The 14635-nt window shown below is 43.7% G+C and overlaps 1 long non-coding RNA gene across 1 annotated transcript in view; it reads left to right on the top strand.

Moving 5' to 3' along the window:
* LOC138279159 (uncharacterized) overlaps positions 1-13956 on the top strand; it is a 331260-nt gene extending 317304 nt beyond the window's left edge. The window contains exon 5 of the long non-coding RNA XR_011200870.1: positions 13767-13956. This is a non-coding gene — a long non-coding RNA (uncharacterized lncRNA). The remainder of the gene's footprint in view (positions 1-13766) is intronic.
* The last annotated feature ends 679 nt before the right edge of the window (positions 13957-14635 follow it).

The following is a 14635-nucleotide window of genomic DNA, read 5'->3' as shown; positions in this document are numbered from 1 at the left end:
TTGTCATAAAAATAAAGTACCTTTATTTTTAGTATAACTGTGTATTGTGTTTTCGTATGATATTGTGCATATGACACTAAGTGGTACTGTAGTAGCTTCACACGTCTCCTAGTTCAGCCTGAGCTGCTCTGCTAAGCTACCATTATCTATCAGCCTAAGCTGCTAGACACCCTATACACTAATAAGGGATAACTGGGCCTGGTGCAAGGTGCAAGTACCCCTTGGTACTCACTACAAGCCAGTCCAGCCTCCTACAAGTGGCAGTCCTATAAACCTTTTGCATGGGCTCCCTATTGGTGTCAAAATATATGCTGCAGCCCATAGGGATCCCCTGAAACCCCAATGCCCTGGGTACGTAAGTACCATAGTCTAGAGACTTATAAGGGGGCACCAGTATGCCAATTGTGCATGAAATACTGAGTTAACAGTATCCAACAACCATATTTAAAAGGAGAGAGCATAACTACTGGGGTATTGGTTAGCAGGATCCCAGTAGACACAGTCAAGCACACTGACATCAATCAGAAAATAGGGGTATCCATGCCAAGAAAGAGGGAACTTTCCTACACACACCCCAAAATGAGGGACAATAAGGCTAACCTTGACCAGATGAGTCTTCATTGTCTAAGTGGAAATTTCTAGAGAGTCCATCTGCATTGGAGTGGTTACTCTCAGCTCTATGTTCCACTGTAAAGTCCATACCATGTAGGGAAATGGACCACCTCAACAATTTAGGGTTTTCTCCTTTCATTTGCTTGAGCCATAAGAGAGGTTTGTGGTCTGTTTGAACAATGAAGTGAGTACCAAAGAGGTATGATCTCAACTTCTTCAAGGCCCAGACCACAGCAAAGACCTTCCTCTCTATGGCTGACCTAGGCTTTTCTCCTGGGGTCAACCTTCTGCTGATGAAAGAAATTAGTTGGTCCTGGCCCTCTGTATTAAGCTGTGAGAGAACTGCCCCCACCCCTACCTCTGAAACATCAGCCTGAACTAGGAATTTCTAGGAGTAATTTGAAAATGTGACACAAGTCTTCTATTATTTCACGTTTGTAAGGGACTGCTTGTACTATAAATGGCGTGTCGATTTAGTTATATTTAGCAAAATGGCCTCAATACTTTGTAAAACTTTAGTATTATTACACATAAGATGCTGACCGATTTCGGCGCTAGCGTTCTTCTATTCTACCTTTCCACATTACCTGCCTACTTCCTGCCATGAATGCGCTACTCTTTGAGACAGCATGACTTATACTTTACGGTACCCCCTCAGTTTCCTAATTCACATCAGTTCCGCCGATCTCCTTCTCTTATATGAATACATTTCTGACCATTGGTATTGTAAATTAAACAGTATTATTTTTATTAAGTTCATTCGGTCTAGAAATCTAGTCCATTTAAAATAATAATAACAATCATACTTAAAAAAAAAAAAAAGGATGTAGTAAAAACATGATAACAATGTAAAACCAGTAGACGTCAAAACAGTGTAACAATAAGAACAACAAAACAAAACATTTCATCAAATATATAAATACAATAAAATGAAACATGAATAGATATAGTAAAAAAAGGGACAGAGCTAAAAACTAAAATATAAGACTTTTTGTCTGGAGGACCAGTATGCACAACCAAAAGATAAAAAGACAAAAGATAGTCTGATTGGACTAAAAGAAGACATTATCAGAGTACCAATCAAAGAAAACAACAGGAAAACTATATGAGAAGGCTATATGAGCTTGTGCAGTCTTGGTAGTCATAAGGAGGGCAACAAATTCATAATGGAAATTTCCAACTAAAAACAATACAAAAAGGATAAAAAGAGAAGATTAAAATCCTTCTAAAAACAAGTATAGAAATGGCTCAGGAGCCTTTGGGTGCAATGAACTTGCGACGGATGTACCAGGCCTCCGATAAATATTTGGTAACTGGAATGGCAACCCTGGGAGAAAAATCATGCGTACAGATTCTAATGGCTGTTACTCTGTCCTGCAATGACATGTTTTTACAGAGGGGAATAATCCACCTCTTTCTTGGTGTCTTGTACAAAGGGCAGAAGAATAATACATGCTCTGATGTTTCTTTACAATGTTGACAGAAGATACACCTATCATTTGTAGCGAAGTTAGATGGCCAATGGGCCGTAAAACCTTTGGTAAGCAATGTGCCATATCTTAACTGCAGGTATAGAGCACGGGCATACGGAGGGATAGGGAGGTTCAGGAAAATCTCAGCCCAGGGTTCATGCTTAATTTGGAGAAAATCCATTGTTAACCTACCCGCCCTCTTTTGGTGCAGGGAATCTTCGTTAACTTTCTCCCAATATCTGTTCGTAACAAATCTCCTAGCCTTGTCAGGGATTTGATCCGGGTGATTCCAATAATGGGGAAGACCCATTTTGTCCCAGGCAATTTTCATCTCTTTCAGCCAAGGGATTCTCTCCAATGCCTTAGGGGCGGCTATCAACTCTCTTATAGCCAGCCTATATGGTTCTAGTTCAGCAGATTTCCATAGACGAATCCAGTAGGAGAGGGGTCTTAAGGCCGCTATGGTTTTAATGCCATTTAAACCAAGATCAAGCCTTTAAGAGGTCATTGGAGTGCCCGTACCTAGCCTGGACACCTGCCTAAGGAAGATATTTTCCTTAGTTTGCAGAATGTCCAGGTTTTTATTGGACCCCCAAAGTTCCGCTCCATATAGGGCTGCTGCTCTGATTTGAACATTATAAATCTCCGCAAGAATGTTCAGAGGGGGGCTCGGTGCCTTTCTAGATCTGCGGACTAAGGCCCCACCTCTTTGGCTTATGATCAGAGCCCCTTTGTCAATGGCTGCCTTCCATTTGCCTGATGTAGATAATCTGAAACCCAAATAATCAAACTCTTCAACTTTCTCCAATGGGGTCGAATTCATCTCAATGTTAGAACGCAGTCGTTTTTTCGAGGTAGTGAATATCATAAATTTAGTTTTCTTAATGTTTACATCTAAACCATAATCACTACAGTAAGCACAGAACTGGTTAATTAGGTGTTGAATTCCCATTGGCGATTTTGATAGTAGGATCGTATCATCTGCATAAAGCAGGCAGGGGATTTTTTTCCCACCTAGTTTTGGAGAATCATTTATGCAGTTCTCTAGGTAGTGGATGCAATTATTAATGTAGAGCAGAAAAAGAGTAGGTGCCAAAACACAGACTTGTCTAACTCCTTTTTTGATAGCTACAGGGTCAGTCAGCTCGCCCCCTTGTCCACACCTGATTTGGGCAAAGGTATTTTGGTGCAACTGGGCTATGAGTTTCAGGAGGCCAAATGGCACTCCCATGTTTAATAATGTTGACCACAGCAGATTCCTGGGGATCAGGTCAAATGCGGCTCTTAGGTCTATAAAGACCACGTAAAGGTTACCCCCCCCCAGGTCGACATTCTTCCATTTTATTGACATAAATCTTAGAGCTTGGTCAACTGTGCTCACAGCGGGTCTGAAACCCGCTTGTAAATCAGAAAGGACTTCAGACTCAATAATCCATTCCTCAAGGTGGGACAGAAGATGTTTCGCATAAATTTTTTGGAAGTTATCGAGGAGACTAATTGGACGGTAGTTAGCCGGAATGTTTGGATTTCCTTTTTTGAAGATCGGTACAATTTCTGCCCCTTTCCAAGTAGATGGAACTGGAGCGCCTGCTGCAATAGTATTGCAGATAAAATTGAGGTAGGGAGCCCATATATCAGGTCTAGATTTATATAGATCACCTGGAATTTTATCTGGGCCAGGAGCCTTCCCCCATTTCAGGGAGTCTATTGCAGCTCTAGTTTCGGAAAGAGAAAAAGAAATTGGAATGATCTCTTGGTTTGTTGAATCATTGGGGGGCCACAGAGAAACTTCTGGTGGACCTCCATAAAGTTGCCCAAAATGCTCTACCCAAGTTGCTGAGAGGATTGTAGAGCCAGGCACGGCTGGAGAGTCACTGTCATTATCAGCTATTAGTTTCCAAAACTTGGAAGTATTATTAGATGAGGCTGAAACCAGGATAGTGGCCCATCTGGCCTCCTCCCAACTTCTGCGTGCCTTTGAGCATTCCTTCTTATAAGCGGCCCTGGCTATTCTCAGCGTCGCAGCATGGCCTTCTTTAATTGCATCCAGGAGAGCTAGTTGTGCTGTTCTGCAGGAATTATTGAACCAAGGGGCATTGTGTTTTTTATTGGAGTTGTTAACAGTCTCTTTTGTAAAAAATTGTTTTAAAGATTGGAACAGATCAGTGTGGGCTGTAAGAAGGCTATCGCCCTCCTCGGACTCATCTAACCGGATCATACACTCCATATGATTTGCAAGCAAGCTGTAGATAGATGCTAAATGTTTAGGGGAGGAGATAACAGATTCCCATTTTAGATTGCGTCTATTATTGGTTAGGGCCAGTTGGGACACATTGGACCTAGAGTGAGGCACTATAAACGAAGGAAAAAGACCTCTGGTTGATAGAATCAGGGGGTCGTGGTCGCTCACAGGCTGCTCATCTACCCTCATATCTACCATGTAACACCAAAGACGGATATCAAGAAGTATGTAGTCAATGCGACTGCTATGTTCTCCGCGCCTAAAAGTGGGTCGCAAAATAGCATCCGAGTGTGAGCGGCCATTACAGGCTCGGAGGCCATGAGCTAGTGCGATGTCAGCCAAAAAACGTGCAGATTTGTTCAATCTTGGTTTTTTGTTGGAGACTAACTGGGGGATGCCCCAATGGGCATCCTCTTCTTTACAGATTCCTTGGACTAAAGGATTAGGTTCGAAGGTAACATTAAAATCTCCTCCAATTAAAACAAAAGAGGGGGAATTACTTTTAAGAACATAGTCCAAGTTTGACAGAACGTCAGACTCAAAGTGGGGACTCACATTCCTGTTATAGATATTAATTAAAAGGAGGGGTTTTTCTTCAGAAATCATTAACAATAGGGCTTGCAAGTCCGGGCAACCAGTGTCTAATTCTTCTATCTTGCACCTGAGAGAAATATTTAGCCACACGAGCAACCCTCCCGAAGGTCTCCCAGAAGATGACTTACGGGCCGGAACCCAAAAGCTTTTAAAACCGAGTCTATATTTGGGTTCTAATGCCCATGTTTCTTGAAAAAGACAAATCAAGTGATCATCAATAAGGTTACCCCAACCTGGGCTGTGTAATTTGCTTTCCAATCCAGCTATATTCCAGCTGAGCACCTTATCGAGATCCTCTGGGCATGAGGACCCAACTTTATTCTGGGCATATAGAATACTAGGGGAGGGACTGTTAAGGACCATGGTGCTTCCCTCGGGTGGATTAAGATCAGAAGATTTCTCACTCTGAGTCTTTGAAACCTCGCTGGGTATATCCTCAATAGTGTTTGGATTTGATGGGTTGGCCATGCAGATGTGACCCAAGGTATAGGGAGCGTTTGACTGATTAGAAATGCATTCCTCAGATGCTTGGCATATTAAACTATTGGGTGAACCCCGGACAACAAAATCAGCCGAGATGTTAAGACCAATAGGGCAAATGGACTTAGCTTCGCAGTTAGACAATACCGCATCCTGAAAGGCATCTCCTAGTCAGTCTGCCTCGGAGAGAGAGGATAGAGGACGTCTAGAACCAATTACGGGGGTAGGCAGTGTGTGAGTAGCCGAGCCGGCCCCGTGTAATGGTGGTGATTGAGTACTCCAGGACGACATAGAAGGAGGATAGAACACTTGTAACCTGCAAAGAGAAGTTTTGCCAGTTGTAGGGTAAAGTCTGTTGGCATTTAAAGAAAGTCGTTGGACAAGATCGGGAGAATTAAAATTAATGACGATACAATCCCCAAGACCGATCTTCGCTAGAGGGACCACCCACCCTACCCTTCTCACCATCAATATTGAAGATGACATGGAAAAAGCAAACCCCGCATTCACGTGCAACCAGTGGATAACCTTATTTTTGAGTTCGGTGAAGGATTCGGAAAAATGAGGTTTGAGTTCAGGAACATTTGATATAATAAGAACATAAGGACATGATTCAGGTGGTAGATGAAGCACTTTGGGTTCTTGAGAGTCCCTACTCTTATTCTTCTTCTGGTATGCTGGCTGTGAGGATTCCCTAAAGGGGGGGCCATCTCCTGAATTAGTTGCTGGATTGTTCCATGAGGCGGTTCCTTTTAATAAGGGAGCTAAGGCCATATGGGGTTTGTTCGTCAGGATGCTGGGGGTTTTAGCAGAACTAGGCCAAACGTGATTTAGAATAGGAGGAAAAGTTTTGGGAATTTGGCCTGTGTGACTAATGGCAACAGTAGAGTCATGATTAGGATGAATTTCTACAGGTAAAGAAATTGTTGGTAGCTGACTGCTCGTAAGACTTTCAAGTTTGTCCTCAATTATTTGAAGACGGTTGGAGATAGGAAGAAGTAGTTTAGAGAGCTCATCTCTTATGAGATCCCTAATAAACTCGTTTGCATGGGAGTTATTGGTATTGTGTAAGGAGATTGATGCCATTTCATTAATAGAAGATTGGGCCAGATTAGAGGGGCTCGAGGTTCTAGATCGTTTATTTTTGAGGACAGGTTCCCTACGCTTCCTTTTCCCTTTGGTATTAGATTCAGTTAAAGTAAGGGGACCTTCTATTGGGGGACACTGGACCAATGAAGTTGGTGCGGCACAAATGGCAGGTGCAATTGGAGTATCATCTTGGATCTCTTGAGGAATTTTGGACGGAGAAGGGGAATGGATAATCGGGACAGACTGGAGCTCTAGTCGCGGGTGGGGCTGTGAGACTGGGCTATCATGGGCTGAGCTAATGGATGCAGAAGGAGGGGCAGCAAGACGACGTTGCACTAGTTCTATTTCTCTTTCAAGTTCCCCAACGGCCTTTTGTAAAAAGCCGTCCAGGGTTTGGTTAGAGTGCAATTTCCCGTCCAACCCCCCCGCGTCGTCGACCCATTTTGCTAAGAACCAGGGGCCTTGAATTTAGTGGGAGAATCAAGTAAAATCACAGCGGGGCGAGCAAAGGCAGGTTAATATTGGAAATTGACCACTGACTAGGTAGAGGCCTAGAGCTTTGGGGGAAAGCTACCCCACCACAGTGTGAATAGGCTTGAGTTTGTCCTTCGGGCAGTCCAATGGAAAGTGGTTATCTGGGACCACAGTTTAAGGTAAATGTCAGGGGGGTGGCCCTGCCCTGCCTCTTCCTGGCAATGACGGGCAAGGACGGGCCCGCCCTTGGCCCGGGCTTGGCCCGGGCGCCGCCCGCGCGCGTCCCGCGGAGCGGGAGCGCTTACGTGAATTTAAAGGGCTCCTGCCCTGATTGAATGCAGCACACAGCTGCTGCCCACCTCCTCCTCTGCCTCAGGAAAGTTCCAGCGCGTCCCGCGAAACAGTACTCACAATCTCTAATTCGGAAACACTAATTTGCTTACTTTGATAACCTATGGTTCCCCCTTTTTTTACAAACTTAGTTCTTTTAAGTTTCATTGAATCTAGATCACATAAGATCCAACTGAAGATAATACACAGTCAGTTAAACCCATATCATGTGCTACTCCTAACCTTACGCCTTGTTATTCTTGTTACTTCACAAGTTTTCCCAGTACTGATCGTGCGTCCTTTTTCTGAATATAGAACTTACCATGGTCCCATAATTTCTGTTTCTTTGATGACTCTCTCTATTATACGCGGATGATACATTCCCTTGGTTACAATCGTTCTGAATTACCGGTACTTCAAACTTCTTAGCTCACCTAACTTGGATACAGGTATTTATACTAGCAACTGTCTACTCTACGAACCTTACGACAAGCAGTATCTACCAAGATTTCCATCTTAGTTGTTTTTTTTCTCTCTGTTCCCGTTACAGTTGTTTCACATCACATATCTAGTCGAACATGGTTCCTGAGGTATCTCAATCTTTTACCTTGCCTACTGCTCTCTACAGACGCTATATTTCACATTTTTCTTCTGTACACCATTCCACTACTACATGTCTATTCACCTCTGTCATGGCTGAGTTTTTGTATACCATTCTCTTTATGTCTATCTCTATGTGCTAATACTGTAATGTACTTATGTATGCTATATCTCTTACAGCCTTGAAAAAGTCACTGTGTTACGAAACACGTGTTGGCTGTGTATGAATACATATATATTCCAAATGCTATCACTATATATTGCCTATGATTGATCCAACTTTCTGAAGTATTTGTTGATCCAAATAAATCCTTTACTAGAACACAAAGAAGATTACTGTACTATTCACTAATGGACTTCTTACATCAGACTTCTTATTCGCGTGTTTAAATATGTGTGCTTTGCTGTGGTCTGAACTGTTATTTTTTTATATATACTTCACTATTTATTAAGTCCCCATTCTCTACCGGGAACTTCACTCCCTCAATCACATTGTTATATATCTTCAAATGTGGAGCAAGTACTTCAACTCTTGCCGATTACTCCCGCCATTCACCAATATATCCTATTTGAAATCAGCGTCCCTGTCTACGTTAGGATTATTTACCAAACCGTTACAGATTACTCCCGACACTCACCAGAATAATCTTGTCCGTATATCACGTTGCGAGTATGCTTTCTTGTGTTTGTTGATTCATCCGTTCTCGACTCATCTCTAAATACGTCTCCTCGCAATAACATAGATAGATGACTAACGATCTTCTCTCTCTATCAACCAATTTGGCTCTTTCCTTCAGCGCCATCTTGATCGTCCATAATGCCTGTATATTCAATGCTATCCCCGATTTACGTTCCATTATTCTGAAAGGAATGCTACCATCTGGGAAATCACTTTTATATTGAGTCTATCATTCCCGCTAGTACCATTACTGCGGAAATCGCTCATATAACATAAGCGCTATCTCCCATGCCCTGCGTTAAGAATATAGGCTCTCATTACAACAATGGTGGTAAAAACTGCCTACTGCCACGGCGATGGCCGCCAAAAGATCGTCGCTGCGGCTACCAGCCATCTGCCATAATATGACCACAGCAGGATTTCTGCTAGAAGGAACCACATTTAGAAGGAGATAGCATATTTACTGGGGTCCTGCTTAGCAGGATTCCAGGAGACACTGTCAAGCACACTGACATCAGGCAGAAACTGGGGTAACCATGCCAAGAAAGAGGGACTACCGGACACTGTATTCAGAGCCCTTCACCCCATCTACAGACACTTTAGGTGCCTTCTTCTATAATCTTCCCCATCATGGTTAGACCCACTCCAGTGCCCAGAACTTGATGCCCCTGCAAATTGAAGAGATTTTATTACCTATTTCACAAATTTCCCCTGCTAAGACCCCAGGAACGGTTGGGTTCTCCATTGAGTACTTTGCTACCTTCTCCCCCACCCTGGTTGCCTGACTCCTAGAGGTCTATAAAGAGGCATGAGACAGGGGTACTCTGCCAGATAGCCTGAGAGAAGCCCTTACTGTCTACCAGTCTAGGCATGAGGTCCTACTGTCCCTGTCAATTTTGAATCTTGACTACATAGTACTAGGCACGGCTTCCTCAAACGATTTGTTACCTATTATCACACACACCTCATACACATTGAGAAGAGTGGGTTTATCCCGGGCTTTAGCACCTTCCTCAATATTCGCTGCCTCCTCAGCCTAATGAAGGATAGCCACGCTGGACCTGGAGTCCCACTCAATATTGAGAAGGCCCTTTGATACCCTGCGTTGGGGATACCTATGTGCTGCCCTCAAGGCCATGCAGTTTGATCATGGGTATTTGAGATGGCTTTGTGCCCTATATGACTACCCAGTGGTGCGGGTCAAAATGGAGCAAACAATATCTGTTAACTTTGAGTGGCAACCAGAAAGTTGTTTAACAATTTTGGGCCATGCTGGATTGTTACGTCTTTGGGACCTTTACGAGGATGGCTTCTTACTCTCTTCCTAGGTCCTTTACAATATCCGTGCTAGCCACTTCTTCATATACCATGTGGTACACAGGGAAGTTACAGCACACTGGGGGAGGGGTGGATGGAACAATGCACAAAGAGAACCATCCTCGCCACTCCTACACATGGCCCTTACTTACGGTGATGTACGCCACCTTGTCACAGCCTTCTACACTGCTTTACTATTTTACAATTCCCGGCCAGAAACTGGTCCATGAGAGCATTGGTCCTGCCATCCTAATGTGCCACTCTCAGGCAAACAGTCCAATATGTTTCATGAAAGCCATGCATTCGCTACACACAATTTAACTGCTTCCACCAGACTTACCTTATGCCCTGGCAAATAGCACATATATTTTCCAACTGCTTCATCACCATACTCAAGATGTGGTACACTGGAAGTGGGGTCTTTCCATGTGGTGTGGGATTGCCTGGTGCTGAAGGCTGCCTGGACAGACATCATAGCAATAACATCCACACTGTTTGACACATAGACTTGAGTCCTACTTACTTAGGAGACTTACGAGTGCCACAGGATTTGTTGATCCAGCATTTGTACTGTTTAAACCTTTAATTACCATGTCCTGGAAAGCATCTCCCCTGAGAAACAGTGCTGGTTCTGTACACTTCTTAAATTTGCACAGGTGGAAACAGACGCCCCGGAAAGGCCACAGACAAGGGGGCAAAGGGACAGGAGCCATAATCTGGGTCCGCTTTGTCCGGAACCTGGAGGCAATGAATTATGTCCATCTTCCATGAAACAACCCCTTCACTCCTTTCGTTGGCTGATGATTTGGAGGGGAAGTTGCTCCTAAAACCAGTTTGATGTACCCGAAAAGGAGGGGGAAGCTAATTTCCCTAAACACACTCCTAGCTGGTACACATGCTCCATTCAGGCACAGAAACATTCTGCTGTGTTGGAATTGCCTCAGAATACTGCACTGTGGATAGTGTGCAGTAAGACATACAGAATGTGCTGTAAAAGTAGGATGGCTCGCTCATGGACACTCCTCCCTCACTGGTTAGGACTATTCAGTAGTCACCCCCATCCACTTCCTGGTGAACCCTACAAAGCTGGCGTCTTACACACGGCTTATCAGAATACTCTCCGGACCTGCATAAGAACAGAAGAGGACTGCACTTACTATTTGGGACAAATGTGGAAAGCAGAACGGGTGGGACTACTCCTGTTTGTACCTACGACTAAGAGCTGGGTTCCGAGGGTCTGTCAGCTGCCATCCAGTGTGGCTACAGAGATACAAGAAACTGCAAGAGGCCTTTTTATTGAAACCCAGCTGACCAGCAGTAACTTATCTTGACTAGAGCATGTTTGTGGCCTCTTCTGGAGTAAGGCCTACCCCTTAACTGATGTCTTCTGTAGAAACTTTGAAATGTTGGGACTTCCAAGACCTCCAGAGAATTGAAGGGACCTCACAGCTGTTCAATACAACTTCATCGGCTACATTTGCTGACTTGCCCAACTGGAGGATTTTGAACACTGCGGAAAAGGTTAAGGGCCGGTTTATGGTTTGGTGGGCTGGTACTCCATCACACATTAGTATATAGTGCACTTGTGATAAGGCAGATGGAATATTCATCACATTTGGGACTGGGTACCTGTCCACCAAAATTCAAATCAGGCCCTAAGTCTGATGGTAGAAGTCTTGCCTCAGCAAAAGTATCAAAAGAATCAACTCAACATGATGACTTTGTCGGCCGTGAAATTTGAATTTTTCCAGCTCTAAGCTTTCTCGTCAAAATCAGTGGCTTCACGGGGACCTCGTACAGCAGCTATCCAGCTTCGAGAAGACATTTGCACTGGAGGACTTTGACTATCATTTCAGAGATTGTCAGAACAATATCTTTGACGAGGATGAACCTGCTTGGTGTATCTGACTCACATTCCAACACAGCCGGATTGAAATCAAGCCTAGGACCCAGTCACCCAGGAACAATGAGCTCTGATTGGTCATTTTCTTTACATTTACTTGGGACTTTTTGCCTTAAATCTTGAAAAAAGTCATGTGTCTTGTTCATTTTAATGGATGCCTGAAGTTTTGGTGAAGTTATACCCCTTATGTTTTCTCTATTTCTAAATCGGTTGTGGGATTTTTATTCTGTAGTGTTTTGACTTTGTAAATGTTTTGTTACTGTTTAACACCCTAGGTGCCGGGGGGCTGAGGCCAGGTTTCAATCACTGAAAGTGTATTTTACCTTAATACGTTTGTGGCCTTATTCCTTGTTGTAGACTCATAACCACCCCAATTAATAATCCAAAAGACCCCCACCCCCCCACCCCAATTAATAATCCAAACCAGATAAAGACCAACCTAACAACAATGGCTTCTTTACCGAACGGAGAAAGGAATAAGCAGTGGAAGGATATCAGGACGAGGTGGAGGACAGTATGCACAGGGGGCCACCCATACCGTAGCTCTCTGCGTCTCATCTGTGCTATCATATACTGTATATACATACATAGCTGGCCATGTGACCGGACTCTCAGCTTCCACTGGCAACACTGGAGTGGATTTGCAATCTGGAATGTCCGGCCCCAACCACTGTGAGGTTCCAAGGGGCCTAGTTGTGGGGAATTGGAGTAGAGCATTGCTGCGATTCTTCTTGCGGAGCTGCCCTATGCCAATACCAAAGGGCAGGAATGCACCGTATTCATGTAATACAGCGCAATCATGTCCTTTCCCCACGTCAAACTGAGCCAAACTCACTCAGTGATCAGTTTAATAAGTGCAATCGACACCAAGTAAACTAATTTACAGGATGGTAATCACCAGACGGGAGAGTGAGCTAAAGGGGCAATCTCTTATTAGTGCCCTGAGGCAGCATGCACCACTACAAGGTACCGATCAATTACAAATTATTAAGAAACCTGGTAACAAACCAACTCCAAAATCTGGACAAATTCCCTGAGATATTCCACTAAATGTCTTTCTGAACTATCATTCCCTGTATAATGCAAGGACTTGATGCGGGCACAAATCAATGTCAGCTTATGATGGCGCACCATGCCAGTGGAGGTCAGTAAATTTAGGAGGGAGGGAGGCGGATGGGACATACAGGCACACATACAGAGTCACTCACACCCATTCATTCACACACATGCACACATACACAGTCACTCACACCCATTCATTCGCACAGATACACATATCCATTGGCAACACTCATTACCAAATATTCAAACATACATGCATGCACACACCAAATATTAATTTAAAAAAGAAAAAAACACTTAATTGCATCTCTTCTTCTGATGTATCAGGGGGTTTGGGACTGAGGCCTTCCATCATTGATTAACCTTAAGTCAGCCAATAAGGGAAGGCAGAAGTCTCAACCTCATCATAGTGAGACTGTTGACCCCACCCCAGTCTGTGATGAGATGTCATTCGTTGACACTCACCCTGGACGCTTTAGGGCTTTAAACTGAAGCGCCCAGGTCAGAGGCAATGAGTAACGCTACCCTTTGGTACCTCTGGGGAGAGCCTCGAGGACCTTTCTGAGGAGATCACACCCACAACAGCTATGAGCATCTCAGCCCAGAAAAGTTCAGCTCAAGCAGCCAGGAGTCTGTGAATTTAGTGCATGTCTAGCTCCTGGCTGTCTGGCCTGAAAATGAAGAGTGTCTGTCAGGCTGACCTTTGCTCAGCCTGAGAGACACCCTTCTAGAGCGGCAAAAGGTGAGGCGGCTTGGCCATTCAGCCCCTATGGATGTGCAGTGTCCGCACCATTGCCAAAGACGTCTGCTAACACAACACCAGTTAGTTTTACAGTGGTCTGCTTAGAGGGTCAGCGTTTACATTATCCAGGAGTAAGTTATTCAGCATTGTCTGTTTTTCTCTTTCTGCAGGGCAGCCCGGACCCTGAGGTCATTTGATGAATTCTTCTACTACGCTGATTACTGGAAACACTTACTTTCCAAATTTCTACGCAAGGGATCATCTTCTTTTTCTTTTACTCAATAAATTATTCTCTAGGAGCTTCTCGTGATTCTGCTGTCCCCTGTGTCAATTCACCAATAAAGTAGAAAGAGCATTGCAGTCCTGACTCGTCTCCTTCATTTATTCGCTCTCAGAGAGATAGGTTCAGCAGCCAGAGACTGCATTTCAGAGTGGACTTTGGACATTCATCCAAACTTTGTTAAATATTGTTATCAGTGCTTAGAAACTATCCAACAAATCATAGTTCCACAGCGCTTTGAATTCTGGAGGCCCTGATTTCATCAGCTCTACAGACATAGTCATAGTCACCAAAGGACTTACTGGTCAGATCACAAGAACACAATTCTAACACAGATAGTGAATAGAATCTGATCTAATCGAATACCAGAAACAAATTCAACCATCATAGTATAGCTCATAGGTCTGGCTTTCACACTCCTGTTCTAAGTGGATAGGTTAATTCTAGTAGTGTAATAATAACTGCTAATTAAAAACAAAAGTGTTTTAGCTCTAAAAGTGATGTGATTTACAAAGTGCTCTTAGACATATAGCAAATACATTAATGACAAATTACCAGCAGATATTTTAATGTCAAAATATAGTGCCTAAAAACAAAAAACGGTCCCAGGATCATTGTTTCCGGTCCAGGGAGGACCTGGCATAGCAGTTCGGGCTGGACTGTTCCCATGAGGAACAGGGTCAAGACTGATTTGCATATGGCTGTGTTCAAACTAGGGTGGTGGCATGGAAACCAAAAGAATTGATGGATTAAACCCAG

The sequence above is a fragment of the Pleurodeles waltl genome, unplaced genomic scaffold (assembly GCF_031143425.1).
Source record: "Pleurodeles waltl isolate 20211129_DDA unplaced genomic scaffold, aPleWal1.hap1.20221129 scaffold_68, whole genome shotgun sequence".
NCBI classification, from domain to species: domain Eukaryota; kingdom Metazoa; phylum Chordata; class Amphibia; order Caudata; family Salamandridae; genus Pleurodeles; species Pleurodeles waltl.
The sequence above is the reverse complement of the archived record's forward strand: the minus strand, read 5'-3'. Positions and strand labels throughout refer to the sequence as shown.